Source organism: Pristiophorus japonicus, chromosome 17, assembly GCF_044704955.1.
Source record: "Pristiophorus japonicus isolate sPriJap1 chromosome 17, sPriJap1.hap1, whole genome shotgun sequence".
Classification (NCBI taxonomy): Eukaryota; Metazoa; Chordata; class Chondrichthyes; family Pristiophoridae; genus Pristiophorus; species Pristiophorus japonicus.
Window position 1 is genome coordinate 99,945,091 of NC_091993.1, and position 17,588 is coordinate 99,962,678.

Below are 17,588 nucleotides of genomic sequence, written 5' to 3' on the forward strand. Positions count from 1 at the left end.
TAAAGACAGTAAAATGCTGGAAATATCCAGCAGGTTAGGCAGCATCTGTGGAGAAAGAAACAGAGTTGATGGGTGGAAAATTGTGGCCTTGCTGGGTGCGTACCAACGGTCCCGGTGAGGCCTCGCAAAAGCTGGTTTTCGGGGCACGATGCGCATGGGCCGCAAACCAGCTTTTCCGATCTGTCAAAATTTCTCTCGACAGATCCTACATTTCCCCACAGGAAGGATGTTCACGCTGCAGCGATTGGGGCTATTCGCCCAATTCAAGCCCAAGGAATGTCCTTCAAACTTTTGCTCCTGGTAAAAGCAGGCGCATAGCTTACTTTTACCAGCATAAGAGTTTTAAAACATAGAAAAATTAAAATGAATCATTCATTTTTATGTTTAAAACCCTGTCCATTCAGGTAAGTTTATTTAAACACCATTAAAATAAATTAAGAAATCATTCCAAAAAATTCATTTTTTTCTAAAACATTTAATTGCATTTAATTTCAATTACTTTTAAATATGTGAGGTTTTTTTTAATTCTGCTGAGTTTCTTGTTTTAAGGGGTTATTCTCATTGACAGTAATGGGAACTCGTACAAACGGCAAATGAAGGCCTCCGGGAACAACAGGTCATTTCGTAGATTTTTTCCGGGTCGGATGCGTTCGTACGAAGGAAGTCACCGACCGCAATTTTCCCACCAATGTTTCAGGTCGATGACCTTTTGTCAGAACTGGTCAGAAAGGTAATCGACTTGAAACGTTAACTCTGTTTCTCTCTCCTCAGATGCTGCCTGACCCGCTGAGTATTTCCAGAATTTTCTGTTTTTATTTCCCTTATTTTGCTTATCGGCTGCAGCGTTATGGGAATTTTAAATCTGCGCAAACCCGCTGCAATACATTATTTAAGTGTAACTTAGTTACAAATCCTTCATATGGAAAATTGGTCAAAATATTCTGAAACGTGAAAGACAGAAGGATGGCTTGTCTTTATCGGTAACCAAAAGACAAATGAGATCAGAGCCTTCCCCAAGGAATGTTGCCGTCGATTGGCAGTGATCAGCTCCAGTGAGGGCCTACAGCATGTTATAAGCTGTAATGTAGTATCAGTGCTGTAATAGACGAGCAGAATGCACAGCAGTCATTAGCATATGGCATTACAACAGTGAAGTCTCAGAATTCAGCTGAAGAATGTAGCAATGATCTGCTGAGACTGCTGGCTGCCAGCTGCTATTGTCTCAACATCAACCATATCCTTGGAGTTCCCTTTCATCCTTCTTATCTCCCAAAGGCTGCTGTCCTCCTTGCTGATGCATCTTTTGATTACAACATTGCAGAGCAGACAGCACACCATCACTATTTTGGGCATCTTCTCTGGGACTTACTGACAGGCACCTACCCCTCTCCCCCTCTCCCCCCACCAACTCTCAAGAAAAATATATTCCAGTAAGGAGGAAAGGGTGCAAGAGAAAAGAAAGCCATCCGTGGCTAATTAAAGAAATAAAGGACGATATCCAATTAAAAACAAGGGCTTACAAAGTGGCCAAAATTAGTGGGAGAACCGAAAACTGGGAAGCTTTTAAAAGCCAGCAAAGAATGACTAAAAAAATGATTAAGAAAGGGAAGACAGACTATGAAAGTAAACTAGCACAAAATATAAAAACAGATAGTAAGAGTTTCTATAGGTATATGAAAAGAAAAAGAGTGGCTGAAGTAAATGTTGGTCCCTTAGAGGACGAAACTGGGGAATTAGTAATGGGCAACATGGAGATGGCAGAAACTCTAAACAAGTATTTTGTATCAATTTTTACTATAGAGGACACTAACAATATTCCAACAGTGAATAGTCAAGGGGCTATAGGGGGGAGGAACTTAACACAATCACAATCACTAAGGAGGCGGTGCTCAGTAAGATAACGGGACTAAAGGCAGATAAATCCCTTGGACCTGATAGCTTGCATCTTAGGATCTTAAGAAAAGTAGCAGCAGGGATTTTGGATGCATTGGTTATAATTTACCAAAATTCCTTGGATTCTGGGGAGGTCCCAGCTGATTGGAAAACTACAATTGCAACGCCCCTATTCAAAAAAGGAGGCAGACAAAAAGCAGGAAACTATAGACCAGTTAGCCTAACATCTGTGGTTGAGAAAATGTTGGAGTCCATTTGGAAAAGCAAAACTTGGTCAGGCAAAGTCAGCATGGAGTTATGAAGGGGAAGTCATGCTTGACAAATTTGCTGGAATTCTTTGAGGATGTAACGAATAGGGTGAATAAAGGGAACCAGTGGATGTGGTGTATTTGGACTTCCAGAAGGCTTTTCACAAGGTGCCACACAAAAGGTTACTGCACAAGATAAAAGTTCATGGGGTTGAGGGTAATATATTAGCATGGATAGAAGATAGAAGATTGGCTGACAAACAGAAAACAGAGAGTCGGGATAAATGGTTTAATCTCTGGTTGGCAATCAGTGTCGAGTGGGGTGCCGCAGGGATCAGTGCTGGGACCCCAACTATTTACAATCTATATTAACGACTTGAAAGAGGGGAATGAGTGTAATGTAGCCAAGTTTGCTGATAATACAAAGATGGGAGCAAGGACAATGTGTGAGGAAGACATAAAGAGGTCGCAGGAGGACATAGACAGGCTAATTGAGTGGGCAAGAATATGGCAGATGGAGTATAATGTTGGAAAGTGTGAGGTCATGCACTTTTGCAGAAAAAATCAAAGAGCAAGTTATTATTTAAATGGAGAAAGTTTGCAAAGTACTGCAGTACAGCGGGACCTGGGGGTACTTGTGCATGAATCACAAAAGGATAGTATGCAGGTACAGCAAGTGGTCAGGAAGGCCAATGGAATCTTGGCCTTTATTGCAAAGGGGATGGAGTATAAAAGCAGGGAAGTCTTGCTACAGTTATACAGGGTATTAGTGAGGCCACACCTGGATTACTGCGTGCAGTTTTGGTTTCCATATTTACAAAAGGATATACTTGCTGTGGAAGCAGTTCAGAGAAGGTTCACTAGGTTGATTCCGGGGATGAAGGGGTTGATTTATGAGGAAAGGTTGAGTAGGTTGGGCCTCTACTCATTGGAATTCAGAAGAATGAGAGGTGATCTTATCGAAACGTATAAGATTATGAGGGGGCTTGACAAGGTGGATGCAGAGAGGATGTTTCCACTGGTGGGGGACACTAGATTTAGAGGGCATGATCTTAGAATAAGGGGCCGCCCATTTAAAACTGAGATAAGGAGAAATTTCTTCTCTCAGGGGGTTGTGAATCTGTGGAATTCACTGCTTCAGAGAGCTGTGGAAACTGGGACATTAAATAAATTTAAGACAGACATAGACAGTTTCTTAACCGATAAAGGGGATAACGGGTTATGGGGAGCGGGCAGGGAAGTGGAGCTGAGTCCATGATCAGATCAGCCATGATCTTATTGAATGGTGGAGCAGGCTCGAGGGGCCCTATGGCCTACTCCTGCTCCTATTTACTATGATCTTATGTTCTTATGTAAACCCCACCCCGAGTGATACAAATGAAAACATTGTTAAGAGACTCCAAAACACTGCTCAATAAGCAGTCTGTCTTAGGTATGGGCCACATTGGAGCATTTCTCAGCCCCATTAGTTTTTATGGTCACTGGTGTTAATGCCCAAAGTCAAAGCCAGATTCCTCCTGGAACCATCTTCACAGTCTGCGATCACAGCAGAACATATTTTGAATGATGGACTGTTGCAGGATACCTCGCATTAACATGAAGAATGTTCAAGTTGGCATCAACACTATCTGCACATTGACTAAGTTATATATTTTTCTATTTTTGTAGGGCATGGCATGGACTGTTTGTGCCTGAATGGACATGTGTGTGCAATCAATGATGACCTGCGCCCTTCGGAAAGCTATTAATATCAAAGAAGTCTAATTGCCTTGGATCTGTGCCATGGTGCTAAAGAATACATAGTTCAGATGCCTGCCTTAACATTACTTTGGCAATATTTGGTTGTATCGGTGCACCGAGAGATAGCTCAATCCTCTCAAGTCCCCTTTGGCAACTTGAAAGGAGCCTAAAGCATATAAATTCACGGCTGTGGTCACTTTAGGAGCCACAGGCAGATCTGTGTCCATGGTGGATTGACCTTCCAGTTCGAGTGCTATAAAATGGCGTAATGCACAAATTATTTCCAGGGGCACTGTTTTGTAGCTATATCCAGTTAGTTGCTCCTGAGCAGTAACAAGAATTCCGACGAGTGGAGGTAACGGGCTGGAAAGAGTCTATGCACTATGTACTCTCTGTCAGCCCTCTGCTTTCTGTGCCTATGTATTACTTATAAACACGGGCAACGTTGCCGACCATATAAACTGTGCAGCATTTGCTGCAAGCCCATTTGCTCCAAGCAGGAAAAAATAATGATCAAAGTATTTAGGTAGAAATCAGCAGAGGGCAGTGGCAGTGCAGCCAATAATGCAACAAGCAGGCCTTAATTGACCTCGACAAACTTGATACCGTCAGAATAACTCTTAGCTCAGATTTAGAGACTTTGGGGGAGACGTAATTTTGTCTGCAATGTCAAATTTTCTTTTTCTCTGCCAGCTTTAGTTCTTCCAGCCATGGGTCATAAAAAGTACTCTTTGGCGGCAAAAAATAGGATTGCATTAACTTTTTTTTAAATGCAGATAAGCAGAGTGATGTCTGATTGTAAGTTTAATATTAGCATTTGCACGATTGGGTATATTTTATATTCTTTATCCATCTGTATCGCTTAATTTGCAGCACATTAACAATACTGCAATATCTGTGTAATATGCCACACTTTTCCTGGTCACATCCAGGCAAAAATGGATATCAATAATAATGTTCTTGCACTTTATATTTGAATTCTTCCTTTTGTTACCTCTGTGTAACATACTCTGTCCATGTGACCCCCAACCTATAATTTGAAAGTTGTGATTTTATTGCACAGCCATAAAAAGTAATGGGGGTTTAATGATTAAAGTTTTTTTTCTATTTACAACTTTGAAGCCACTTCTAAAAATACCAATATCTTTATTGTTGTTGGCAATATTTTTCTGCTGACTGCAAATGATTGTTAGCTCCGTACTGACACATTTCAGACCTCCCTTTTATAAGGAGATTTCTATAATAAAAGAAATACAGAACAATAAAAAGATAAATATAGGCAGCAGATAATCATGGCCGGACAATCCCAGTAAAATGGACAGGAAGCCTGTGAATAAAATGACTAAATAAATAAAGGAAATGGCAGTGAATAAGATTATAAAAACACATGCATGATGTCACTGAATTCCACATGATGTTTTTCCATTATGAAACGGAACAAAAGAATCTCATCTCAGTGAAAGCTGCTAAAATCCCTTATTGATCCACTCTCATCTCCCAAAGAGCGAGTGAGAGCACTGAATCATTGTATTCAGTTGGATACTTTCTGTTGCATGTTTAAACATATTCTGCGCAAGTTCCGAACTTCAAGTAAATGAATATAAACCAGCCATTTGGAGATTAAAGGATTACAGCAACATTTTATCCCACATTAAATGACATCATGATTCGAATGGTTTGCCCCACCTCCAGCTTCCACCAGATTTGATTAAAGACCAGAAGATACTTTCCACAAAGATAGACAAACTAGGCAATAGCTTTCGCTGCAGGAATGTGCAGGATTGTCTTCTTTTGACAGTTATAAATATGGTTCAGTATCAGAAAAGTAACTTGTTATAAATAGATGGAAATACATTCTATCTCCTCTGTCTGCCTCCTGTTTTGGCATAAACATTGCATTGTTCTGCACACTGATTTATTTTCTGTAAAATGCCACACCCTATCATTTACCCTCCATTTAGAAGTAGGTCGTATTTATAACTTGAACTACAAACGTTCACCAACACTGAACTAGTGATACTTCTAAATGAAGGATAAATGACAGGGTGTGGCATTTTACAGACACTAAATGACATCAGGAAGTGAGTTACTTCTGGGTCCTTAAGGACAAGTATGTTACTTTGTGCCTGCTATTATGAGGCTTTGTATAAGCCAAGCTCACGAGATGCTTGTCTGGTTTCTGCTGAATGTCCGTGTGGTTTGGGAACTAGAACATGACCAAGTAATATATTCAAAACAATGAAGTTGGGTGTGCGCTCAAAATCTGTGGTCACATGATGCAACAGAAATGCCTCTGAAAATAAATAAACATCCACTGCCAAAATTCAGATCACTATTTGTGAAGCAGATATTATATTTACCAGTGCTCACTGAGCATCTTATTTATATCACAAAACTACTGAGAAATGGCAATGCATTCACTGTCATTAGGGGTATTTTCCCCACACTTTTATTTTTTCTCACCAATTTTCGCTGCTCCTTTCCTAAAGATACGAACTTCTTGCTCGAACCCTCCACTAACTCACACAAGTGGCTATTATTCATTTGTGAAATTTGACAGTGATTATTGGGGGGCAATTTGATCATGGGACATCAGATGCTCAACCACCATCCACACACATGCACTTGCAGCAAGAATTTCTGGATTCCTGACTGATTCCCGCACCTCATAGCCCAGGCCGATTGTAACACTCCGACCACAACCTGACTGAGATCCATTAACTCAGCTCCGATTGGGTATGGAACCTGGGACCTACCCATTCCGCATGCTCATCTACTCACTTGTGACCTTGTCCTCACCAACCTGCCCATCACAGACATATATGTCCATTATAGCATTGGTAGGAGTAATCACTACACACCTTATGATGACAAAAAGCGGAACTTTCAACTTTGGTGTAGCGTAAAACAGGCACTATTGAATCGGCCACCAATTATACACCCCTCCTAATTTTCCTTACCTTTTGAAAATCAGGCGGGGTATAGAATAGGCTATATGGCCAATATTGCCCATTTTATACCCGCCAAAGTTGAAAGTTCTGGCAAAGGTCTCATCTTCACAGTAAGTGCGTCCTCCATTGTGTTGTGTGGCATTGCCGCCATGGCAACTAGAACAAACCAAGGGCAGATCTAGCAGCCCAAAACGGGGCATCCATGAGATGCTGCAGGCCATTAGCATTAGTAAAATTCTGTAATTCACAATCCATAACCTCTTGGCCCGGGACATCCCTCACTCTATCACCATCAAGTGGTAGACAACTATAGTTCAATGGGAAATGTAGAAGCTGGCTACATAATAAAGACGTCAAGCAGCATACTATATATAGACTGAGCTAAGCAATGCCACAATCAACAAATCGCAGCAAAGCACCTAAGCCCTACCACATCTAGTGGAAAATGATGGTGGTAGACAAGTAGCGAACTAACAAGAGGAAGAGACTCCATGAACACGTCTTTCCTTTTTCAGGTGCTTCATCAGTAACCTCCCATCAATCATAAGATCAGAAGTTGGGCTGTTCTCTATCGATTTCAGTGTTAATCTCCATTCACAACTCCTCCAATAATGAAGCAGCCCATATCAGTTTACAGGAAGACATAGGGCTGGAATTTCACCAACCTTGCATCCGTTTTTTTAGGCGATATAAAAACGGTGGTCCGCTAGTTTCGCCAAAGTCTTGCGCCGGTGGTTTTGAAATAACGCTGAAAAGTGGACCGCCAGCGTGCAAGACTGGAAATACCGCTATCGCCTTAGTTTGGATTTTTACTGCACCCATATCCTGGGCAAAAAAAGTCAGAGAAAAACTTGTGTTGTAGCCCCAAGAACAACAGTTGGTATGAAGACCTGCAAAAAATAAGTTAAAGTTTTTACTTTTTAATTTTTTTTTAGCGATTCAATATTTAAGTGTCTTGTGAATGTTTGGTGATTTTTTATTTTTTGTTTTTTGCTATTTCTTTGTGTGTTTTCCTCCCTCCCAAGGCCTCCCTCACAGCGGTAATCGGATTCAGAGTAAAGTTGTCGAGGACAGCGGTTTCCGCCGCAAATTCTCGTGCAATGCAGATTTTTACCGCTGGGTGCATTTTGTAACAAAACTTAGGCCTTTAAAAAATGGTGGTGTGATTAGTGGTATTTTTGGTGAAAAATGTCGAAAAAATACCGCTATGGCCAAAAAACGAACTTCTAGCCCCTTGACAATACCCAGCTGGGAAAATCAATGAAGCAAATATTGGGTGGATTCTATAAACATAGAAACATAGAAACATAGAAAATAGGTGCAGGAGCAGGCCATTCAGCCCTTCTAGCCTGCACCGCCATTCAATGAGTTCATGGCTGAACATGAAACTTCAGTACCCCCTTCCTGCTTTCTCGCCATAACCCTTGATCCCCCGAGTAGTAAGGACTTCATCTAACTCCCTTTTGAATATATTTAGTGAATTGGCCTCAACTACTTTCTGTGGTAGAGAATTCCACAGGTTCACCACTCTCTGGGTGAAGAAGTTTCTCCTCATCTCGGTCCTAAATGGCTTACCCCTTATCCTCAGACTGTGACCCCTGGTTCTGGACTTCCCCAACATTGGGAACATTCTTTCTGCTGGGTCGGAAATATGCTCTTCCTAAATGGTGACATTGAGCATCATTGCTGGTGGGTGGACAGAGGAGGCCAGAGAAGAACAGAATGGCACTAACACACTGATGTACCACAGAGTCACCTGTACTGTAAGTAGCCCCTATGAACTTAGGTTAAGAATGTTATAGAGTAGACTGCTTGTAGATATTTCTTATTTTTGGCACTATATTACACTGAAAACGGTCTTTTTCGGTTGGTTTTGCGGTTTTGCATTCTTGAAATGATCCTTACATTTGATTTTCTCCTTTTTTTTAAATATTAATTTTGCTCCAAAGATTCAAAATTCAAATTCGGTTCCTACCAGATTGGTATAAAAACTCATCAGATTTTTGAATCACTGGGAATATGAACATATTCTTATGGACACACAAGCAGGGATAATGACACATAAAAATAACATTTGTGATGCCTCGTGCCACTGACAAGGACTTGCTGAGGGTCATAAATCAGGTGCCCCAACCCTAATTGCCAAATTGGTGGGGCAATCAATTTTACAACGTTCGATTTGGTGTCAAAAAATAAAGTGACACGACTAGCCTGCGGGGTCTCATTCACACATTTAAATGTTATTATACAATTTCCAAACCCAAATTAGACAACTTTACTTTGAGCAAGGCTCTGTCCACAAAGTCAGCCTTGCCCTTGAAGACTGGACTGTTTGGAAGCTTGCCTGTTAAAGGGGACCTCTTAAAAGGAACAGGTAAGATTAGAATTTGGCGGGGGGGGGGGGGGGGGGTTATTTCCTGTTGACTGCATTTGGATCCATGCATTAGTTGATTTTGCTGCATAGTCGACCATTTTTGTTTCTTCCCCACCAATATCCTTCTGCATTATTCTTGTTTGGTGTTGTCTTTGATGCTGCAGCTCGCAACGCCTTGAGAATGGCTATTCCTTTGGGCGTTGTGAATTCACTACAGAATTGAGATGAGGAATAGGAGTTTGAGGGTCCGATAACATCACCTGAGGTGCTCTGGCCATATCCGTTACTAATCCAGGGCTTGCACTTGGACATGTCGGAGATCTGCCTTTGCTGCTTCCATTACACAAGGCAGGTTATCACAGAGATGGGTCACATTGACCTACATGCAATATCAGGGACAGCTCTTTCCATATAAGTGGTTACCAGAGCATAACGTTTTCATGCCTCATCATCCTTCCAAGCCACCCAGGGGACTTCTGTCACATTAGGTAGTCTATAGTACAAATGTGCATCAGCAAAGTGACAACTGCAATGTTTGTAAGGGGTAATAGGTTTGTCACTGGACAGGAGGCACTGGGTTACGCCTGCGAGAGTCAGGCTATCCATAATAACCCCATGTAGCTTAGTCACGAAAAGGACAGTGTGCGGTGCTGCAATTGATACTTCCTAAATCGTCAAAAAATTCCCAGCTTAGCTCTTGCCATTGTTGATAAGCCCCGCAAGAAAACTGAGAAAAATGAAGGGGGACAGTTTCCTTTGCTCTTCTCCTGAAAGCAACACACTTGAAGGGCTGGATTTTATGCTCCTAGCCGCCTCTGTTTTCACCCAGGAGGGGTGGCAATGGCAGCGGTGAGCTTCTCCGGGCAGGGGCCCAGCTTCCAGCGCCCCGCCGGGGTTTTTCGGGGCCATTTTCTGTGGGGCGTCTGGAAGAGGTGAGCTGGTGTGCAACGCCCCTGGTTGCAACAGCGGATCGGTTTTTGCCTCCCGTCCGACATGTAGCACTGTGTGGAGCACTGTCCTGAGACCGCCTGTGAAAACGGGCGGCCCAAGCAGTGGCGGCTGCAGAGAGGTAAATAATGGCGACCTCAGGTAAGTGTGATTGTTTGTTATTTTATTTTTTTTTTGCGATTTATTTAGTGGTGGATTGAGGTATATTTTGAGAATGGTTTTGGTGGGTTTTTTTTTTCTCCCCAAGCCTCTCTGAGGCCGGCACTTTAGCTCAGGATTTTTGCATGCTAAGCCGGCCTAGCGCTCTAAGAGAGGTGTGCAATGCCTCCCTTAGCGCTCCACCCCACACTCAGCGCCCAGCTGCCCAATTGTGCTGACTGAGGTGCAGACTTTTTCCAGGGGGTATCAGGACCGCCCCCTCCACCATTAACACCCCATAATCTTAAAAGCCGAAAATCCAGCCCTTAGTCCTCATATGGAGCCAGGTACAAGGGAACGTGATGACTGCGTTGACTCTGTCAGCAAACTGCTTCTATACAGATTGCACCTGTGCTTTCACTGGATTGTAGTCTTCAATCCCAATGGGCCACCCTCCTTTGGGCTATCTCTTGCAAATGATCTCCAACTCCAGCAGTGTTGCCTACATGTCTCTGCTGTGCTATTGTGAACAATTAGGCAACTTTTGTGTCAGCATCACTACTTGCCAATTAATGGCAAGCTGCTTCCTCACCAGGTGTTGTGCTGCCAAGCCAGATGTGCTACAGGCTATCTCTGGCTTGGTCTTCTGATGCTTGTAGCTTATTTAAAATAGGGGGAGGAGCATGAATCATAACATTCAGTTTGGTCTGCTGCGCAAACTCAAGATTTTCAATATTGCAAATTCAGGGCTATAAAAGAGTGCAGCACTGCAGACAACAGGTCTGCTAGCAACATCGGGATTTTAGTGCTGCTAACCTGGAATCCTCCAAGATGACTTGCAAGGTGTATATAATAGAAACTTCAATCCCTCTTCTGTTCTGTTTTACTTTAAACGGAACTTTAGCTTCACACCATGTGCAGGTTTAAGAAAACAGGGGATAACTAAACTCCTCAAAACATTTGAGGCATTCTTGCCTTTGGTGTCCCTTTTGCAAATCAAACAGTTCCAAATATTAACATTCGGGGATTTTTCCATGTTTTATAGTCTTTATTTAAAACAATGAGTTCCAATGACATCATTGGAGGAACTGGGTTAGAAGAGATGCTGAGCCTGATTGTCTGAGCGAGATGAACTAATATTCATAGTTGAAATGACACAATTGTTGAAGCTCTCTGGGTTAATGATTGCATTTCCTGATGTTAATTCAGCTCTAACACTGTTTGACTCTTTAATTCCTCCCAGGCCATTGCTCCGATGAGGTCACCAGTTTACCAACGCTGTTTAAACAAAAGTATCCAGGAAATCAATGGAAATAAAGAACACAAGAGGAAGTTAACCATCACTCATTGCAACTGATTTTGAAAAGGGATTACTTATTCTAAGGCTCCCCCTTGAAAGTCACTCCAGCCTCGAAATGACTTTAATCGATATTAGCAGTCAAACGCATAACATGTTCATATGACAATCCTCTGGTCACGATTTAATTTGCAGACTTAATCAATTCATTTTAAATAGGTTCATTTCCCTATTAAAATATTGAAGGGAAGAACATCAGACAATGGTATTAAAGGGCTGATTCCCTGATCATAGGCTCCGGGCACAGAGTAACACTTACAGCAAGCACTGGTTGTAAAATTGCGAGCTTGCAGTGTCTGGTTTTCTGACTATAATTTAAAGAGATGAAAAATCAAGAGGGGTTTATAATTTCCCAACCAGAACTCCTTGCAATCAATAAGCCTCACTTGGACTATCTGATCGGGGAAACAGCTCCGAAATGTCCCTCCGCTGATGCCACCAACAGTCATTTCTAGGCTCATGTTACAACATTTCTGTAGAACTTCCTCTGAATTTCTGGCAATGATATAGAGAATGAATAAAATAAATCTTACATTTCATGTAGGATTCAACTCATAAATGTTGGGTCTTTAGATATATAGGGGCAGTATTTGACTGAGCGTTATTGTCAAACGAGTGATAGCGAATTGGCAGCCCGTTTTTACCTCTCCCAATTTTTTCTTCCATGGACTTCAATGGAAATAAAAATCAGAAGAGATGTAAAATGGGCTGCCAGTTCGCTATCACCCATTTTACACTACCGCACAATGTCAAAATCTACCCTATACAGTTTGCCTCACATGTGTGTAATCGTATGACTACTACTAGACTTGGCTCTTCCAACGCACTCCTGGCTGGTCTCCCACATCCTACCCTATGTAGAGGTCATCCAAAACTCGGCAGCCCGTGTCCTAACTCGCACCAAGTCCCGTTCACCCATCACCCCTGTGCTCGCTGACCTACAGTGCCTCCAGGTTAAGCAACACCCCGATTTCAAAATTCTCATCCTTGTTTACAAATCCTTCCACGGCCTCACCCCTCCCTATCTCTGTAATCTCCTTCAGCCTCACAACCCCCCCCCGAGATATCTGCACTCCTCAAATTCTGCCCTTTTGAGCATCCTTGATTATAATTGCTCAACCATCAGTGGCCGTGCCTTCAGCTGCCTGGGCCTTAAGTTCTGGAACTCCCTCCCTAAACCTCTCCGCCTCTCTACCTCTCTTTCCTCCTTTAAGATACTCCTTAAAACCTATCTCTTTGACCAAGCTTTTGGTCATCTGCCGTACTTTCTTCTTATGTGGCTCTCTGTCAATTTTTTTTTTTGCCTTATATCATTCTTGTGAAGTGCCTTGGGAAGTTTTACTACATTAAAGGCACTATATAAATTCAAGTTGTTGTTGTTGTATGGCTTATAAAATGTATAGATTTTTTCTGTATAGATGTATGAGCCAAAACTCCATCCCTTATTAATTCCCACTCTGCATAATAATGCCTTTTTTATTTTTAAAGATCTCCTTTTTTAACTTATACAAATGAGGTACAGTTTATGGCAGATTGCATGCTGTCCTTTACAAAAGCAATCTGATAATTATCGACCGAAATGGGTCAGTTATAAAATCGACTAAGATGCAATTTCGTGACGAAGGGTGGATCAGAGGTATAAGGACCAAACTGCAACTCAACTGAGGTAACCACATCTTAGTTAACAAATCTTTAATAATATATCTAGCTATTTTAGTCTGTGTTTTGATTTAGTTTGTGTTTTGTGAGACGGTGGTTTTTTTCGACCTGTCTGCAGGAAGCATTCTCAACATCTTTAACAAAGTCTGTACAAATAAATTACACAGCATTTGAACAGATAGAACTTAAATTTGGCTCAATCTGTCATAACATGTCTAATAATAGAACCCTTTGAGTCTAAATATAAACTGCTTCTGTATAAAATATAATAGGAGTTTTTACGAGAGTTGCACCAAGGGAATTACCCCCTTTCAAGAGTTTACTGGAACACATTTGCATGTTTGCTAAATGTAGTCATTTTTGTATTTCCAATTGTAAATATAACATTTCTGAAATTTCCCACATTTCTTTCCAATATTTAGCTTTGATCAATACATACAGTTTCTCTGTTACTCATAAATGATACAGAATATAATCTACATCTCTGACCCAGTTGTTGAATATTTAAAAAAACCATTAAGTTTGCAATTTTGAGATTTTCTTTTGTATTTTTAAGCCAATTTGACCTTTCACTTTTCTGTCCAAAAATATTACTCACTGCTCCCTTCCTCAAATGACTAGACTGGGCACTATTTATTTGGACGCCGGCAGTGTTGCTTTATAACTGACTGGGCGTAGGGATTAGAGAACTCAGTAAGGCAAGTAGCTGTCTCGTTAAAAGCGAATTAGTTGTCTTTGCATCAGGATGCACCCACATTTGATATGTGCAGTGTGTGAGGTTGCAGCCCCTCTTCCATTATTTAAAGGGGCTGCTCCTCGATTTTTGGCTGCACTTTAGTCCCACGCTCTTGATCTTTGGGCACCCGGTATGGAGGGGAGCGAACAGGCTAGAGGGCCTCCTCATAAGTCTGCTCCTGAACCTGGCCAAGTTAGCCATTTACCAGTCCAGGAAGAGGGTGGTCGAGAGGATTGTTCAGCCCGACTGCCTGTCTCTCTTCCATGGCTACGTTCGCACCAGGGTGTTCCTGGAGATGGAGCACGCGGTGTCCACCGGTAAGCGCGAGGCCTTCCACGAGGCATGGGCACCGGAGGGACTAGAGCGCATCATCACCCTGGCAATCAAATTTTAATTTGATCTAAGTTTCCGTTAAATATGTATTTGGAATTTGTGGGTTCTAGTGCCCTTACTAAAAGGGGGTGCTTGATTTAAAGTTCTACTTAATATAGTTGTACCCACATTTGCACAAACTCCCCTGAATGCTGGGGTGAAGTTATAAGTTAGGGAGCTGTATGTGAGCTGCTCCTCCCGTGCTTTGATATTTAAATGATACCTCTTGCTGTCAATTTCCCGTATTGGACTGTCCAGTCACCCAAGAACTCATTTTTAGAGTAGAAGAAGTCTTCCTCGATTCCGAGGGACTGTCTATGATGATGATGATGGTTCCCAATGCTAGTTCAAAATAGGACACAGCCCAGCAAGATAGACAAAAGTCAGCAGCCATTGAGTAGATCCAAAACAGGACGAGGAACTCCATTTAAATAACAGAGCATTGGAGGAGCAGAGTGATTGTGAGCTGCTAACACTGCACCCTAAAACATGTACACCTTCCAATGAAAAAATACTTTTTTGTTCCTGGAACTGTATATTGCATTTTTGTGTGGGGTCTTTCTAAAATCATAGGTGTGCCCCTACTTTGCATGTTGTAATTCAGCTATCTGGCCGAGAGCTGATAGATGAATAACTTTCAGTGACTGACATCCCAGATAGACAGATTCACAGACATCTGTGTGGAGTCAAGCGAACCTACTACTCAAAATGTCCAAGTCTTTTTTTTAAATGTTTGGTTCTCTTGTAATCTTCAAAATTGTCTTAAATCTATTTGCCATATAATCATTCAGTTGTCGTTCCATATGTTTGAAAGATCATTCCTTCACACAATTTTTGAGCCACACAATCTGAAGTTAAAAAGCAATTGTTTCTATTGAAAAGAGTTTGGCAAAACATTCTTGATCAAATTTGGCAACGTGATGACATTGGCCTGGATTTTGCTGGAGCGGGGCATCTCACAGCTTGCCCGGTTAGTTAAACTTGTCCGTGAACGTTTAGGTTTTAACATTTTTTGCCCACAACGTTGCTGGAAGTGCGAGCTGATATGGCACAGCAAGGGCATCTGGGACCTTGGCGAACAACGGGACAAACTCCTTAACCAATGAGATTTAAGGATTGAGAAATAAACAGAGGAAGGACTGAGATGGAGGGTGAAATAGAGTGGGTCACTTCAATGTCAAATCAGGTACAGAAAGAAAAATAAAGAGAGGGAAACAAAGATTGGATTAAGAGAGAGAGCAAAAAAGGGCCTAGAAATTGACCTCACTAGCGCCGCTCGTTATCACCTCTGGGGGGTAATAATGGGGCTCTAACTGGGTTACGATCGGGTGTGGCGATAACATTGATTCCCCCCATATTCGGCAGGAGTTTCGTGGCGGCGGTATGGCGATACGACGTTGCGCCCCAATCACCTTCGCCCGGAGATTGTGATGTTATCGCTGGGCGCATCAGCCCAGGAGCGCCATGGACCCAAACTTGCGTTCCGTCCCCTGCAGCATCGTCGGGCGAAAACACTGGCAGCTGCAGGAGGTGTCCATCCAGAGGCCGGGCGCTTTGGGGGCGATGCTTAAAAGCGAGGTGGCCGTCGTTAGTTTAAAAAAAAATGTTCCTTCTCTCTTGCAGGTTTTTTCGTGGGTTCCTGCCTACAATCGATCAGCCCAGCACTCTGCTTGAGTGCCTGACTGATCGGGCGGGATCGTGACTGCTGTCGTGGGGAAGGGAAGTTTTTTTCTTCTTTGCAGAGCCTGCAGTGATGGCCCTTCCCTTTAACGGAGGGAAGGAGCCTTTCAATGTGGCAGCGCTGCATGGCCCAGTGTGCAGCACTGTTCCTCTCACCGACCCGCCTGTTGCCTCTTACACTCCAGGAAGGAAGTGGAGCGCCTGATTTAGTGCTCCATTTCCTTCCTGGAGCGCAACCGCTGAATTTTTTTAATGTTTGAAAACATTAGCGCCTGGTGGTAATTTTTCAAACTGTTAAAAGTTAACGCCCCAAACGGGGGCGCTTTCAAAGTTCTCCCCCAAGACCTCCAGCATTCGACAATCTCATCTTCACATCGAAGAAATGTGTGACAAAAACTAAATCTTTTATAAACATGTCAGCTTATTTTCTCTTACCGATACGACTTTCTGAATAAAATGGAGCAAAGGAAGCTGACTGATTCACCTTTGCTACTGAACCATAACAGACCAATTTTGCACAGTCGTGTTAGGGATATCAGGAAATCAATGCCGCGATTTTCCATTCATTATGGATAGAATTCATGGCAGGGTCAATTTTCCCATGATCTCTGGCAGATAAGGTTCCCTGCCATTAGTATGCATTTGTATAACTGACCCTATACAGTTTATGAAGGTGTGATCCCAGAATCTATACTTAGTTTGGATTTTGCCAGCTAACTAGTAAGTGCAATTGGCCTTACTAGTTCTGGGCTAGTGAGGGGGCAAAAGCATGTAGGGATCCCGTTTCTGGTCAGTGTCATATTGGAAAGTGCGCGTGTGGTTCGGATTAGATCAGCTAGGGCTGTGATCACCCCAATCAAATGACCTGTTGACACACATTAAGAAAGGCCTCTTAAGAAATCTACTGGATTGCTGCAAGCTATCATTGAACTATACCTCAGCTTGGCCAGCAGTTTTGGGGATGAGGGAGGGTTGGATGGGTGGGGGGGCGGATGGGGGTAGGCGGGGGTGGTGGGCGAGGCAAGAAGAAAATCAGATAAATGATTACAGTGTAAAACGAGAGTAAGTCGTGAATGCATTGAATTTTGAAAGAATGAAACTAAACGAATACTGATGCTCAACATTTGACAGTGAGGCAGATTTCATACTTTAAAACTAGCGAGCTAATACATTCAAATTCAGTGCTATTGCCGTGAATGGTAGAACATAGGTTTAATAATAGTGAGGAGTTCCTGATCATTACTGAGCTATCAAGGTAAGGCTGAGCAGAGGTCAGAATCTTTGCAATGGAAAGGAGGAGGGGATGGGGAAAGAGTGAGATAAAGATATTAGTGTTGCTTGACTCAGTTGGTAGCACACTTGCCTCTAAGTCAGATGGCTGTGGTTTCCAGCTCCACGATAGAGTTTTGCACAGAGGTGAAGTGCTGTGATAGTGCTGCAATGTCAGAGTGTTTCAGATAAGCCGTTAAACTGAGGTTTTGTCTCTCTGCTC

At 42.4% G+C, this 17,588-nt stretch overlaps 1 long non-coding RNA gene across 1 annotated transcript in view; it reads left to right on the forward strand.

Annotated features, from left to right (window-relative positions):
- LOC139228242 (uncharacterized) overlaps positions 1-15,202 on the forward strand; it is a 34,680-nt gene extending 19,478 nt beyond the window's left edge. The window contains exon 2 of the long non-coding RNA XR_011587532.1: positions 11,536-15,202. This is a non-coding gene — a long non-coding RNA (uncharacterized lncRNA). The remainder of the gene's footprint in view (positions 1-11,535) is intronic.
- Positions 15,203-17,588: the final 2,386 nt, after the last annotated feature.